The sequence below is a fragment of the Vulpes vulpes genome, chromosome 11 (assembly GCF_048418805.1).
Source record: "Vulpes vulpes isolate BD-2025 chromosome 11, VulVul3, whole genome shotgun sequence".
Lineage (NCBI taxonomy): Eukaryota > Metazoa > Chordata > Mammalia > Carnivora > Canidae > Vulpes > Vulpes vulpes.
In genome coordinates, this window is record NC_132790.1 from 18,556,020 (window position 1) to 18,569,838 (window position 13,819).

Consider the following 13,819-nt stretch of genomic DNA (forward strand, 5'->3'; position numbering starts at 1 on the left):
CTCTCTAGATACCGTTGTCCTCTTATCCATGACGATGACCCACTACCACCGAACTTTACCCTTTTTGCTACCAGCCAGAGAGAAAATGACCTCGTAGCTATATAGCCAGCCAATGCAGGACAGCCATGTTTCAAATGACAGATGTCATAGCCACCTGAACTACACCACACAAACGCCAGTTTGGCACCTGGAAGCTCATCAGGGCACAGGATTAGGGGTTCTGAAATTTAGAAAGTGAGCCACAATGAGCTGCTCATTATCTGACGTACTCTTAGGTGACTGGTGATTTAGATACTGCGTTAGCAGAAACTGTTGATGGAGATAAGTCCAGGGCAAGTAACCTTGATTTATTCTACCCATATTGAAGTGCAAACTTCCATTCCATTCTATGAAATACTCTTCTCTCAGTAAAAGTGGTTAGAGCTACAAGTGTTTTGGGCAGGCTGCCAATGGCCCAGACAAAGGAAGGAATCAGGAAGAGCACCAGAGTCCCTGGTACCCCTGCTCCTCCTGTGCCATGGACACTGCCTGTTCCCTTGGCAGCTGCATCCAGGTGGAGGGGTGGGGGTGGACAGTGCCCCCAAGTAGAAGGCAAGGCCTGGGAAAGGAACTCTCAGGCAAGAACCTACCACCACCAACCAAACTTGGACTCCTTGTACACCTCTTCCTTCCCTACAAGGCCACCAGGTGGTAATGAAGTGTCACTGTATCATAACCAACCAAAGCCTTGTCCCCATAATTTACAGGTTGCTCAGAAACCAGAGCTGCTCTTAAGTGGTTAAGAAATACCTCTTGCTATCCCTATGCTTGGGAGACAGCTTTTTAAAGGGGTATATGAGACCTGTCTCTTTGGGATAAGAGAGCAAGAAGCCATTTTCAGGACTTAAAAAAAAATGAAGATGACAGAAGACATACAAAGGAAACTGATGGCAGTGCCAATGTTTGCAATCAAATCCCATATCAACCAATAACACCTGTGTTTTCAGAGGACAAAGAAGAAAGAGCATAGGTTTCATAGCCACAGTCTTGAGTTAAAACATGCGCTCTGTGGCATAATGGCCATGGGTCTTTAGACAAGTTATTTAACCTCTTTCAGACTCAACAGTCTCCTCTATATCGCATTGTTACCAGTGAAAGTAAACAAGATAGACATCAGGTAAATGCAGCATCTAATTTAGCTATCCACTGCAACGAAGGTAGAAGAATTTATTTTGAAAGACATAAACCCACAGGGACATGGAGAAGTGATAGGAGACATAAGGGCAACAGCTCCGCAGCAAACGTAAAAGGGTGGCTGGTCCATGGCGGAGAGCTTTCCAAAGCTCTGGGAGAGATTTCTCTGGTAACACGAAAAATCACAGGACACCTCAGGCATCAGAACACCCAAAGAGATTTATATGATTGGTGAGGAATTTGTTGACTTCAATGATAAGAAAATAGAAAACCAAGTGAGTGACAAAAGAAACTGCAGGGAGACCAAAAAGTAAAAAGTAACCACAGACCATACAGTGAAAAACCATGTGGCAATCTAACCAGAAGTGTGCAGGCAGCCTGGTAGGGGATGGATAGTGCTTGTGAGCAGTGGGGGTAGTAGGGCTGGAAAGGCAGTGGAGTCCACACCTCCTGGAGGGTGGACTCAGAAGTCACTAGATAATGAAAAAAATAATAAAGCAGGAGAACAAGCATTTTTTCAGTAATATGGATAAAAATACTCAAAAATGTAAAAAGTCTGCATCTGAGGAAGAGCAATGGGGAGGGTGGGGAGACAACAGCTGTTTTAACAAATCATATACAAGTATTTGTTTAAATTGTGTAGATAGGTAGTAGTGATCAAAATAAAAATAATCAAAATGATTTAAAAACGGAGTAGTGATCAAAATAAGAATAATCAAAATGATTTTAAAAGGTAAGATGTACCTCTGTGCCTGGCACAGAGTAGAGACTCTGTGTGTGTTCCTTTCCCCTCTCAGGCAGGTGTCTGTTAGCTCCATGCTAGGAGTTTATCCAACACTGTCTCACATAATCCCCACACACCACTCAGGAATTCTCCCACTTTGCCGATGAGCAAAAACTTAGGCAGCTTGCCGAGGATGCACACCATTCTTCCACATTGCCTCTGAGATGGAAACCCAGAAGAGGGTTTTGAGCACAGGAGGTTCTAACATATCTTTTCACAAAGGAACACTGTGGCTGAAAATGGAGAGGGTGGGTGGGAATGCAGTGCATGGGTGAACACAGGAAATCCAGGTGAGAGATGAAGGTAGCTTGGACCAAATTGATGGGTGATAAATGTTCCAAATCTTGATATAGGTCGAAGGCAAAACCAGCAAGCTATGTTGATGGAGTGGACATGGGGGAAAGACGTCAGAATGACTTGCCCTGAGTCCCAGAGAGGAGGGCTTCAGGAGCAGCAACTAGGAGGGGAGAGGGGATCAGGAGATTGGTTTTGGAAATGTTCGGTTTAAGATGCCTAAGAGGGAGGGGGTGCTTGGGTGGCTCAGTCAGTTAAGAGTCTGCCTTCCGCTCAGGTCATGATCTCAGAGTCCTGGGATCCGAGCCCATGGTGGACTCCCTGCTCAGCAGGGAGCCTGCTTCTCCTTCTACCTCTGCCCCTCCCTCTGCTTGTGTTCTCTCTCTCTCTCTAAGAAATAAAATCCTTAAAAAATAATAAGATGCCTAAGGGGACACCTAGGAAGATATGCTGAGTAAGGCATTTGGAAATATGAGTCTGATGTTTGGAGGTAAGTTTGGCTGGAGAGAATTTGGGAGCCATCTGCAGAGAGATATAATCTAAAATAACTGCATGAAGCAGTCCACATAGTAGAGAGAGAGAGAGAGAGAGAGAGAGAGAGAGAAATAAAGAGAAAGAAAGAAAGAAAGAAAGAAAGAAAGAAAGAAAGAAGCCTCAGAGAACTCTCTGGAACACTTCAACACAGCCATCAGGGAGAAGAACAAAACAAAGGGGACTGAGGAGGAACAGCCAGGAGAATTGGGAAAGTGCTGCCCTAGACCAAATAGAGGGTTCAGGATGGAGAAGGATGCAATCGGGGGAGCCAAGTGCTGCTGAGTCAGACCAGAGATGGTCTTCTCGCCCAGTGCTCGCTGCAGGTGATCTCATCTGCTCCCACAGCCTTACCTGTCCCTGCATTACCTCACCCTAGACTCCTGCAAGAGCCTCCTAACTGGCTGCCTGCCTCCAGGCAGCCCTGTCCACCCACCCAGCATGAAGAATCGCCCAACTCAGGGGTCCTCAGACACTGGGCTCATCAGAGTCACCTGGAGAACAACACAAGCGCAGAGCTCCAGCCCCATGTAAGCAGAAGAGGGCCTGACCGTGTATCCCGCCCTACCTAGCTCCTCGGGGGATTCTGATACTGAACGAAGCTGAAGAGCCAATGACAGAAGGCAACACAGCTCCAACCTGGCACTCTTCTGCTTAGAAAGTCTCGGGGGCTCACCATCAAGCCCTAGAATTCATGCCTTTTACCACGTGCACTCAGCCCACTTGGTTGAAACTTCAACTTCCATCGTACCCCCGGGGCAAACCTCTGCCCATCCCCACCAAAATGTCTTACCATCGGCGGACAGATTCTAGTTGTTAGCTGACTGCGCCAGCAGCTTTCCTGCCTTATGCCCAAGCCAGAAGCTTTCCTCCCTAGATCCCCATCTCCTCTTCAAGCCAGTTCTTCCGGGAAACCAAACTTGATCCTGCCTACCTAAATGTGATCTCCTAATCTCTCTTATTTTTTCAGAAAAGGGAGGGAAGGAGTAGTGCTCAGCCATCTCTCCTGCAACTCTTCCATGTGTTTGGCCCCTGAGGACACCCCCATTCCGTGAGTCCTGAGGACACGTTCACAGATTCACTGATAAAACTATTCGTTGTCTGTGGGAAAGTAAAGCCTGAGAGATGTGTGTGCACCATCCCACACCCACACCTGACACCCATCTCCCTCTCCATGCCTTCATGCTTGGCAGGCCCCAAAAGATGGTCTTCTGCAATATGCACCCCCACCACCACCATGGTAATGCCACTGCAAGTAACCAAGTCAGACCTGGGAGTCATCTCAGGCCTTCCCACCTCTCATCCACAACCAGTTGGTCTCCACATCCAGCCAAGTCTCCCTCGTCATCATCTCTCACATCTGTCCCCTCCTGTTCTCCTGGCCCACTTCAGGCGACATCGTCTTCCACCTGAATGACCACCATGGCTTCCTGACTTACTTTCCTGCCTGCAGCCTGACTCTCACACACCCCTCAAGCTCCACCCTGCTGCCCAGAGCACGGGGTCTGTGTCACAAGCCTCACTGAGACACCCACCCCAGCACTTGTACAACACTGTTCACCAGCTCCTACCCCAGAAAGTGAAGTCAGGAGCACGCACTCTCTAGTCCGGCTGCATTTGGGCCCACATTTTTCCCGTCATGGGCTATGTCCCTTGGACAAGTTCTTTAAGATCACTGAGCTTCATTTTCCCTATTTATAAAGTGCAGGTGAAAATATACACACTGTGGGGTTAGGGGGACTCCGTGAGATATCGTATGTAGAAGTCCTCTGTATACAGTTGGGCGGGAGGTCACAACTGCAGCAGTGATACTTCTCTCAGCCATACTTGGCCCCCTCCTGAGCACTAACCATTTCACCCCCTGCTTTTGCTGTAAGGCCCCTTCAACATGTAACATTTTAGTCCATGACCCCATTCCACCTGCTGATTTCCCACTCCTCATTCAAGGCCCAATTCCAGCATCATGATTCTAGGGCTCCCCTCCCATCCCTCACATGGAGGTGACTGCTCTGACTCAGTCCCCCTCTCCATGCCCACGACAGACTTCCCTTACAACACCTGGAACTCTCTAGAGCACTAGCCACTTATGTGTGTGACTTTGTCTAAGTGGTAAGCGCTTCGTGGGCAGGGCAATGTCTCAGAAGCCCAGAGTTCGGGCCTGGACCTGGCTCAGAGAAGGCCAGCTTGTGTGTGTTGAATGGACAGACAGAGCCACAGATCTGCCTGAGGGAATGTCAGTTGGAAGCTGACCGGAAGCAAAATTCCTCTCCACCTGTGGTTCTTAAAACAAGTTATCTGCTTCCAAAATACAATGGGACAGGTATAGGGTAGACGTTCCCATCCCAAAAAGGAGAAAATGGATAAAGAGGTAACTGGTCTAAACTGGGAGTTGAGAGCCCCTGTGAGTGGCAGGGGCCCTGGGAGGCCCTGAGGCCTGAGGTCCTGTCTGGTCTGGAGGTCTCTATCCCCTAAGGGAAGAGCCTTATGAAGAGGAAAAGCAGCCCACGTGGCCTCAGCGCAATGGTGGGGCCCGCAGACACCGCCTTTGTAGCAGGACTGAAGGACAAGAGCGCAGAAGTTGACTCTCTGTCAGGACAGAGGAGGGGGATGTCACGACAGACAGGAGTCGGAGCAGGACAGGACGGCCAGGATGCTGAGAGAGCTGCTATCAGATCGCTGATCGCCTTTAGTATCTGAGTCTGACCAAAAGGGAACACGTAGAGCCTAGATTTCCTCTTCTAATGAACAGAAGCTTAAGCAGCCTCAGAAAAACTGCACAGGAGCAAGAAAAAAAAGCCTCTGAAGGTGAAAAAGCCGCTGAACTAGTACCAGTCACCCCTGATAACCAACCTGTGTTTGATGGTTTCAGCTTTAAAAATGTTTTTCACACATGGGCTTCTCATTACTGCCTAAACATCCCAGGTCAGGCTGCTCTGTTTGGTCAACCAGGTAAACTGAGGCTGGGGGGTGCGTTGGGCTGAGATCTGCCAGGAGGGCCACGGGCTAGCCGTGCTGGGGCAGCAGGGGACAAATGCAGTATTTCTTGCTCAACGTCTTTTTCTCCCGCTGTGCCAGTTAGTGAGCTGTGTGTGCTGGGCATTCCCAGCCACTCCCTGTTGGGCGAGTTCCAAAAGATCCCTAAGAACATTTGTGCTAGAGCCCAGCTCCACAGAACCCGCTGGAAGGAGCCCTTTCTCTTTCTGGCCCTTCCATTGAAAACCCAGCCCAATTCTTATCACATGTCACCGCTCCTCCACCAGGCTCCTTTGGCACATCCCAACCCAGATGCTTCCACTTAAGCTCTTCCCCAAAGAGCTCAAGTCCTTCAGAGAAGGCTCCATGGCCCCAAACAGCTCTTCTACCAACGTGCAATAATAGCCGGAGACTTGGTCACCCAGCTCAGCCTCCTCAGAAGAATGGTAAGGAATAGCCATCAGGCGCAGACACCTCACCTCTAGGCACCGTGAGACCAGCCTTCTTCCCAGCTCAGCCGTCCCCCAGGCTCAGGAGCAGGGCCAACATCCTCCTGCTCGGAATGGCAAGCTTCTTAAGAGAAACACCACCCTCAAAGACATGAGTGTGAGACACCATGAGCCCAGCCCACAAGGAGGAGCACGAGGTCTGGCCAGGAAACGAGTGTGAGAGAGCGTGAGGTTGTCCTGGCTCACACCCAAACAGCACATCTGACCTTCTAGGCTCCAGAACACTGAAGAGCCGATGTTGGGTTTCCATCCAGGTCTTTGCTTAATATTTTTAGACGCTTGCTTCACCTTCCTCTGACTGTTCTCACCCCCCATTTCTGCTCTTGACATTCTGTCTCCAAGCTGGTCCTTCTTCCTGATTCAAGGGCTTACTGTGGTGAAGAGGCCACAGAATCTCAGTGACCAGGGCCACAGGCCTCAACCCAGGTCTGCCAAGAAAAGGTCTGGACAGATCTCGGAAGGCAAGCAACACAGGTACTCCAGCAAGGAGAGGGATTGGGGGGGAGGGGGGAGGGGGACAGGCAGGCCAGAATCTGTGCCTCTGGGAGGAGGAAGGAGGGAGCTGGGGAGCCAGACAGTGTCCAGGGGACAGAGCATCACTATGCCCCCTCTTAACACTGTGCTTATAACAAGTACATCTGCGTCTTCGCTGCAGTGTGGGCTCACTGTAGCTACCTAGAGAACTTGATATGGAAGGTTCTTTCCCTTCCTTGTGAGAGTCTCAGAAAACAGCAGGTCTGAGGAGTAGACATAAATAAGTGTCCCCTTCCAGGCTAGGATGTGAAGGACCAGGCCTCAGCCACAACACCTTACAGGCCTGAAGATCTCGCTGCCTGCCCCTGCCCCCCCACCCCCCCCACCCCCGCCATCCACGAGGCAGCAAGTGATGGCACAGTACCTTGTGCCTGTAGTTTCCACCTGTCTGTAAAAGCCGCCTGCTCCAGGAGTTCACAGAGGGTTTCCAGGTCCTACAGAAGCAGCGGTGAAAATACTCTGTCCTCACTGTCTCATTTAATCTTCCCGGCCATCCTGCGATGGATGGATTATAATTACCAGCCCCATTTTACAAAAGAGGCAACCGAGACACAGAGATGTGAAGATACTGGCTGAGGTCACATGGTTGCTCAGAGTCCAGTCTGTCTGTCACCAAAGTCCCTGCCAGCTCTCCCCACCACATTGCCTTCCCCTGCAGATTTGCTCAGAGCAGTGAAGGCTGGGAGATAGGAAGCTGGTCTCCATGTCCAAACAAACAGGGCTCAGAGCACCTGGGGCCAAGACACCACTAACTTCTGCCCTTCATAAAATATCTTCACAGGGACACTGGATGCCCTGAGTTCCCTCAACTCGGTTACAGTAAGAGCATATTTTACTCAAAAAAAGACAACACATGACAGAAAAAATTATAAAAATGCATGGCCTATAAAAATCAACATATATATTTTTAGATTTATCTATCTAACAAATACTATTTGCTCCGCATTACTGGTAAAACCCTGTAGTAGACACCGAGAGGAAATTATTGAATGTTAATCCACCAAGGGCCAAAACTCTTCATGTCTCATCCGTGGGAAGGTTACTTGTAGGACTGGGCCTCAACCTGGGATCCATAAGGCAGAGCCAACAAACTTTGGCTTTGACCAACTTCGACTTCAGAAATCCATAAATTAAGGTCTAATTTTAAAGTCATCATGATATTCCTTTGTGAGAAGAAAAAAACATCATTTCCCTGGAATTCCCATTATCTCCAAAATCAAGTTCAGATGGCAGCTCAGTTGCTAATGTCAATTTTCCAACGTCACTAGCTCAACAGGCAAGTAACATGTAAGACATCACATGGAAGTTACTTGCAAAGCTGAGCTTCAAAACTTGACCATTTGATGATCATTTTATGGATAATAAGGCTCAGTTTACCACCTACTCTTTCAAGGGGATGAGCAGTCAAAGGGGAGCTGGCATCATAGAAGCCCTGGTGATTCCAGAAAGATACGTGCATGCAACAACAGAGCATCAAGCCCACTCCAAGGAGAGGGAAGCGGAGCATGCCCAGAGCAAGGCGGCGGGAGGAAGGAGCAACGAGTGCAGGGTGGGCCATCCCAGAAAGCTTCAGAGAGGGCAGCGTGCAGAAACACAGATGCACTACAAAAGGAGTGAGGCGTGTACATATCCCAAGGTATGCTGGGTGGGGGGCAGGTGTGTGTGCGTGTGTGTGCGTGCACGCTCATGCATGCGTGCAGCTCGGAGTGATCAGAGAACTGGGAAACAGTGAGAGCAACTGAGGCTAGGGCCAGCTTACGAGGGGTCTCTCACCTCACCCTCAGAACTTGGCCTTTACCCATCAGGCAGCAGGAGTCACTGCCTGGCAGCCACCCATCATTTTCCAGCAACAATGCAGCAGGAAGTAAGGACCTTCTCCCTGAGAAGAACCAGGCCACGGCAGCCTCTTCCCTCCACTGCCCACCTCAGGAGCCTTCCCACATCCTCCTCTGACTCTGTTGCCCCTTTCAGCACCCCCTCCTTCTGGAGGGCAGGGATGGGGCCCCTCTACAGTAGGTCCTGTCGGCCTGGCCGCATGTCAGCACCTGATACCTGCCCACCTCCCTCCAGCCTCCTCCCCAGCTCACACTGCCTCTGGGTCGCGACTCACCCCAAGTACCCCTGCCCGGGGAGACAAGGTCAGGTGGCTCAGCTCTGCAAGGCCCTCGTGCACCCAGATCTTTAATCTGGTGTGCCCTTCCTACCAGACTCCCCCTCAGTGCACTACCACATCTGTCATTGGTGAGAAACAGAATGCTCACTTCCCCTCCTCTCCTCCTCAGACTTCCCCTTCTCTCCTCCTCAGACTTCCGGTAATCTAGCCCCACCAGGCCCAGCCTCTCCGTGGTTCCCTAAGCTGAGTCTGGCCTCTCTCCCCTCTCCTGGGGACTCCTTCCTCCTGACCCACGCAAATATTATGGCCTCTGCTCTCCTAAAACACTGCCTTTGGCTACCAGCTCACGTTTCTCCTTGGCTTTGCTGCCAAAGGGCTCATCTCCTGTTCTCCCTGGTACCTGCTGCCAGGAGACCCCATTTCTGTGCCCTGCTGCTGCCCCCCTGCCCCCAAGCTATGTCCACTCTTACCCCTGTGAGAGGCAGTGGAGGGTGGGCATAAAGTGCATGCGGAGCCGTAGAGCTGGACCGTGGGTCAGACCCTGTGTGGAATGGTCCTGGGCCAGGGATTCCCTTGGCCTCTGCTTAACCCTCTGCCAGATGGGAATAACCGAGGCCCCTGTCTCAGAGGTGGCTGTGAAGGTTCCATGCGTTCCTACGAGCACAGCATCTAGAGCAGCGAGCAGTCACTGTCGGCTGGGATTGCTTCCTTGGCATCTCCCCCACACCAAAACCCCTCCAATACGCACCTCCTGGGGCATTTGGGACACAGTGCTCTCTGGTTCTTCTGGATCTTCCTCCTTCACTAAATGTCCTATGTCTCAGCTTCCACTCAGTGCCCCCAGCCCCTGCTCCAGGGCAGATTCTCTGCTCAGCTCTCTTCCTGTCCCTTTTGCAGTCCCTCTCCGGACAATCCATATTTCATCCCCATGCTCACCACTCATAACACTAGGCTACTGCTGTGAGCTCCAGACCGAAGTATTTCCAAATGCTCATCGTGCAGCCCCCGAGAGTCAGCATGATCAGAAGCTCTCAGCACGGTCCTGCTCTCTCTGGGCAGCAACTGGCCTGTTTGACCTGCACGCCCTACCTTCCCCTGGGGCCCCCCTTGCCTTCCCACAGCAGAGAGGCGCCTGCAGATTGCTCCAGGCAGGGAGGTGTGTCCCCACCCGCCCCTCCCCCCAGCCACCCAGCCTGGGATTCAGGTATCAGAATCTTTGCCTTGGAGGGCCTCCTCTCACCATGCCTGGCCTCTCCCACAGCAATCCAGACTGATGCGGCTGGCATCTAAGGCATCTGTTGGCTGACCCCAAATCATCCTGGCCACATGATGGCAATAATAACGGCTTCCATTTTTAAAACACTTGTTCTGCACTGAGCTAAGCATTTACAGGTGTCTCATACCTCAATATTCAGAACTGTGGTTATCCAACTGAAGCTTGCAGAGGTCAAATCACATGTCCTGGAAGCAGTGGAGATGGGGCTGAACCCAGGCAGTCTTCCAAGGTCATGTTCTTAACCCCACTCCACAGCCCTTCCTCACTGGGCCTGGCCACTTCCAAACCTCATTCTTCTTACTTCTTGGTACTCCAGCCATTAGAGAGCATTCTCATTTTGCTGTGCCTTTTTCAAGCTGTCCCTCAAGCTAAAGGTCCCTTCTCTCCAATCTCTATCCATCAAAATTAATTCTTCAAGGAGATTCGTCTCTCTCCAAGACAGCATCCCCACCCCTAACCGTCCAAGAGCATCGCTGCAGACATACAACTCATGATTACACCCCCATTTGGGTTGTCTCATGTTGCCATTGGGACATCCAATAGGGGCTGACATTCTCTTTCTTAGCCTTCACCTCCTGGGGAGCAGCTGTATCTGATGGAGGGAATGGGGGAAGGAACCTAGCACGTGTGGCTCAACCCCACTCTTCCCTTTTCTCCAGAGGCCTTGCCACAGGGGAGTGGCCTGTCCCCAGCAGGAGGTAGTCATCTAGGTCTCTGACCCAGGCAGATATGCTAATTGAGGAGAGGGCTGCCCTGGGAACCCTCCTGGCCACATCCTTATTAGCCCCAGAGGGGGGGATCCTAGTCTCCAGCTGTCTGGCTCCTGGTCTTATTTTTCAATTAGTGCCAAATGCAGAGGGCATTTAAGTAGTGCCAGCAATTAACAAATGTCCATTATGGTGAGGGTGAAGGGGTAAAGTGGTAGCGCCTGTAGAAGGACTGGTCAGCATTGATCTGTACAGCACACTGGTGACCGGTACACCATCTCTGGGGTTATGGGTACTCGTCACTAGCAAGGAGGCCCCATCAGCAGCTTGGGGACATCCCTACTATCCACCCAATGCCCTGTCTCCAGGAACCTGGCTGCCCAGCAACCTGCCGAGAGCCCTGTAATCCACCTTTGGGAAATGCCAGGAGGGCCATCTGGGAAGACAGGTTATTTGTGCTGTGGCCACCGACTATTGCCCACCGAAGTAAATTAGTGCACTGGCTTCTGGTTTATAGATTGGCCTTGTCAGTTTGGTCAGCACAAATCAGGCTCTCGGGCCACAGGAATCCTTCAGTGAGTGACTAACGAGGGTGTCCAACCCAGCAAAACTGCCCTTCCATACCTCCGTTCTCTCCCATGTCCACATCTCACCTGCCCCCTGGCAGAGAGAGCCTTACCCACCGACAGGACCTGCTGGCAGTGTGCTGCTTCCTCAGCTCCAGAACACAAAGAAAGCTGCCCTCACTGCCCCTCTCACAGCAGAGAACACACACACACATGGGCACACCATTATACACCCAAGGAGAAACAAATGGCCATCAAGTTATTTCAGTGCATCAACCTGATGATAGACTCAGAGAAGTGATTCCAATGTAGCCTCAACTCGAATACTTTCAAAAAGCCTCATTGCAAAAATTATCCCTTAGAGGGGCGTCTGGGTGGCGCAGATGGTTAAATGTCTGACTCTTGGTTTTGGCTCAGATCGTGATCTCAGGGGTGTGAGACTGAGCCCCATGTCAGGCTCCATACTCAGCACAGAGTCTGCGTGAGAGTCTTTCTCTCGGTCTCTCTCTCTTTCTCTCAAATGCATAAGCAAATCTTTTTAAAAAAATTATCCCCTAGAGATACAACCAGCAAGGGCTCATTGTTGAAGCTGGCTGATGAGTTGATTCATTACACGGTTCTTTCCATTTTTTTGTGTATGTTTGAATTTTTTTTTTTTATAACAAAGGGTTTTTTTTTTTTTTCTTTTTTTCGTTGCTTGTTTTTTTGAACCTAGCACTTGTGGATCTGAGCTTTTCCAGAGAGGGGCATGGGATGTCACCTGACCTGGCTGGAGAACAGAACCAGACCTGAGGTTCGAACCTCAATTCTGATGGTACTCTTTCCACAGTGCCGTTCAGCCTCTCGGAAGGTCCTGACACCTGTCCTAACGCCCAGCCCACCCTCGTTCAGCTCCTCCCCATCTCTCCCTCCAGCTGCCAAGCTGCCTCCTCTAATCTAGGCCTCCCACTTCGGGATGACTCTTCTTCAGTCCATCTCTCCCAGAGTACACAGGGTATGTTTCATAAAGCCCACGGCATTACTCCTCTGCTCCCAAGCATTTGATGGCTCCCCACTGTCTCAGGAACAAAGCTGTATTCCATGGCTCCTCCGATAAGATTCACCTTCACAGCCACACTCCTCACCACACTCTCAGTTCAGCCTCCACTGAGCCACTTCCTACTCCCTACAAACAGCAGGATTTCCCTGTGTTCCGTCTCTCCTCTGTTTGGGATGCTTTTCTCCAGCTACATTTTCACATCCTGCATATTCTAAGACCTTCTCCAAATGCACCAACCCAAGGAAGCCTTTCCTGACACCAATACCCACAGGACCTGAAGGTGCTGGGTGTGCCACCCTGCTTCTGGCATACTTGGGACTCTATCATCCCACTTACAGCGCCGGTTATAGGGTTCCTTGCTATGTCCGTCCCTCCTTCTAAATTAATATGCTTGAGAACAAGGAGCGTGTGCTATTTACCTTATTAGTCCTCAGAGCCCATCAAGGAACCTGACATAGGTGGCCTCTCAGTAAATGCTGACTGACGCAAGATGTTCAGTGTGTGCGCTGAGCGGAGAGCAGAGGGGAAAGAGCACAGAAAGAGAGAAAGACCTTGGCCAACTTTCTGAATAAGGGTGGGGAGCTGTCCACGGCAGCCTCTCTCCTCTCACCCTCTCCATACACGAGACCCCTGTCTTTGTGGCCTGATAATCAGAGGCGGAGGAGGACCGGCCATGGTTGGCCCTGGTGGGAGCAAGAGACAACAGATGAATGCAAGTATATTTCCTTAGGAACAACGAGAGAAGAGGGTGTAACTTCCCCTAACAGATTATAAAACCAGGCATTTCTCCTTATTCTATTATTTCAGAATGCTAAGCAACAAGACAAAAACCCACATCTGAATTGGCGAGTTTCCTCTATCATCTCGAATGTTCAGGGGCCTCCTACATAACTTGAGCCTGTAGCCAGCTACCTCCTGTGAGCCTCCCAAGTTGCCTGGGGAGGAACCCAGACCCCAGAATTTGGCGGTCTCTGGATAAATACTAATTGGATTAATCAAAACTTATTCTGTGTTTTGAGCCTTCATTTCAACACTTGTCAAACAGTTTAATTTCGAATCAGTGCAATAGCTTTCCTTTTGCGTTAAACAACAACAAAAGTTCAGGCCAGTAGGAGACCAAGGAATTTCCCTAAAGTCAGGCCGTGTGCACTGGCAACAAGAGCCTGGCTCCTGCCTCAGTCAGAGAAGAAGGGGGCTTCCTTGGCAGGCCTGGGCTGGAGGGTATTAGTAGGGTATTAGCAGCTCTGTCTTCACTGGAGGGCTGAGGCCATATGGAAGCCAGATGAAGACAGCACACAGAACTCACTGCTGCTAGAGAGC

General features: G+C 50.6%; 1 protein-coding gene across 3 annotated transcripts in view; it reads right to left on the reverse strand.

The window, feature by feature from the left end:
- Window positions 1-13,819, reverse strand: part of PPFIBP2 (PPFIA binding protein 2) — a 147,980-nt gene that overhangs the window by 119,204 nt on the left and 14,957 nt on the right. The window contains exon 1 of one of the 3 annotated variants that reach the window (XM_072725706.1): window positions 7,163-7,293. The exons of the other annotated variants lie outside the window; for them this stretch is intronic. The gene's annotated coding sequence lies outside the window, so the exon portion shown is untranslated. Of the gene's footprint in view, window positions 1-7,162; window positions 7,294-13,819 lie in introns of those variants that run through there. 3 annotated transcript variants of the gene reach the window in all.